The 2440-nt window shown below is 42.4% G+C and overlaps 1 pseudogene; it reads left to right on the top strand.

Annotated features, from left to right (window-relative positions):
• LOC102774939 overlaps nt 1-1276 on the top strand; it is an 8977-nt pseudogene extending 7701 nt beyond the window's left edge.
• Nucleotides 1277-2440: the final 1164 nt, after the last annotated feature.

Here is a 2440-nt window from a genome sequence, read left to right on the forward strand (position 1 = left end):
ACCCCCCGAGTGCACTAATTTTTGTGCACCAGGCCTCTAGTCCTAATATATAAAAACCCTGGGTTCGTCATGACCGGAGGCTCGACCAACCAGAAGTCAGTCCTGAAGTCAGTGCTGGGTTGCCGTGGTGACCCAGCACTGACTGCTGCAGCTAAAGGCCCCCTGACCCAGCACTGACTTCTGACAGGGCCACGAATCAGGCCCGGAGAGAGGCCTAAAGAGAGAAGCAGGTTCCAATCCATAACCTCTGTGGCACCTGTTGATCAGCACTTGCCTCTCTCTTTCTCTCCAGCAGCCAAGCCTCCATTTCTCTCCAGACCTCCACCAGGGCTGCTTATCAGCCCTGCCTTTCTGATCAGGCCCCATTGATAGGCCCAGAGATGCTGACTGGCATAGAAACCAACCAATCAGAACCAAATCTAGGTGAACTCTGAGGATCCAATGGCTGCCTAGGAGGTGGAGCTTTGGACACTGACTGGCATAGAAACTGACCAAGCAGAACCAACTGACTAGCAGAGAAGGGCAGTTGGGGATGAGATCAGGCTGGCAGTGAGGGCCGTTGGGGGCGAGAAAGGCCAGCAGGGGAGGGCAGGTGGGGGCAACCAGGCCAGCAGGGGAGGGCAGTTGGGGAAGACAAGGCTGACAGGGGAGGGCAGTTGGGCGTGATCGGGCTGGCAGGAGAGCATTTAGGTGTTAATGAGGTCAGCAGGGAAGCAGTTAAAGGGTGATCAGGCTGGCAGGCTCAAGCGGTTAGGGGCAAGCAGTCCTGGATTGTGAGAGGGATGTCCGACTGCTGGTATAGGCCCAATCCCACAGGGATCAGCCTAATCGAGCAGTCAGACAACCCTCAAGGGGTCCCAGATTGGAGAGGGGGCAGGCTTGGCGAGGGACACCCCCACCCCCTAATGCATGAATTTTGTGCATCAGGCCTCTAGTACTATAATGAAAATCATTCTTTAGCCTTCAATAAACCGGTAGAATAATGCCACTCATTACTGTGCTCACATTAAAATGCTACAAAATTTTAACTAAGAACTAACATTTTATAATACAATACTAAATAGGATGAATGCTGGCATTACAAGGAGCAATTGAGAGAAAAGATAATGGCATTTCTAATATTCTTAGCAAATACATTTTTTAAAAACGTGCTAGATCAATATTCACAAATATTCTTTTTACTTTATAGCTGAAAGTGAAGTTTAAAATGTGGGTGATCCAAAGGTATCAGAGATACAGATTTAACAGTTATGAAGATGAAAAATTCCAACTATGACCCATGGATTTCCAGAAAGGTAAAGAATAGAGGATGGAGAGGAGGAGAGGAGAAACCAGTTGTTGAATTATGGATTACAGGAATTGGGTTAAATTTCCATATGAAAATGAGAGATGAAGTATCAGAATCCAAGTGGTGAGCGCACAGGAAACTAACAGAATAATATAAAGTCAGGTCTTAAAATGTGATTTAGGGGGAAAAATTGCCCAATCTTGTGAAAAATCAATAATTTCCTCTAAGAAAATTTTCTGTCTCTTCTTAAGCTATGAGCTATGGACAGGAGATGGGACAATCATTATGTTCCTCTGCCTATCTAAAAGAGACCTTTGATAGCCCAAATTCCATTTCTTTAATTTATTAATATTATATATAAACAATTAAATAGTGAGTCTAAATGAAATTCTTTAAAAGTTAAGAGACACACATGCAATGAGATACACTTCATAACAAGTTATATAAAGAATACAAAACTGTACTCAGAAGTCAAAGAATAATTCATCCATAAATATATCCATTATATTTTAAAGTTAATGAAACAAAAAATAAATAAAATCCTGCTCCTTTTTAATATTTAAATGCCATCAAATTAATTCAAAGTATGTAGGACATAAATTTTACTAAGGATAGAAACTTTAATATATCTGAAAAGGTAAATATATCCAAAAGTTGATTTTTAAAAAATCAAGAAAATTAATAACTTTCTCAGAAACATGAAGGAATACAAACTAAAAGGGCAATATATTTAAGTTTATAAATCAGATAGGGACTATAAATACTACTGCAGTACATATTAGAATAACTTTATGGATGTTCTTTTGGAATACCACAACAAAAACAAAAATGAGAATATCAGAGCTAATTAACAATGTTTTAGCAAAACAAAATTTTAAAAATGAATTCAAGATGTAGAAAATATAATAGACTAGAGGCCCGGTGCACAAAAATTTGTGCACTCAGGGGTGGGGGGCGTTCCTCAGCCCGGCCTATGCCCTCTCACAGTCTGGGACCCCTCAGGGGATATCTACCTCCTGGCTTAGGCCCGTTCCCCAGGGGATCAAGCCTAAGCTGGCAGTCAGACATCCCTCTGGCAGCCTGGGAGCCCTCGGGGGATATCCACTTGCCAGCGGGGAGCAGGCTGAAGCTGCAGAAGGACATCCTTAGCGT

Source organism: Myotis davidii, unplaced genomic scaffold, assembly GCF_000327345.1.
Source record: "Myotis davidii unplaced genomic scaffold, ASM32734v1 scaffold509, whole genome shotgun sequence".
In the NCBI taxonomy this organism is placed as follows: domain Eukaryota; kingdom Metazoa; phylum Chordata; class Mammalia; order Chiroptera; family Vespertilionidae; genus Myotis; species Myotis davidii.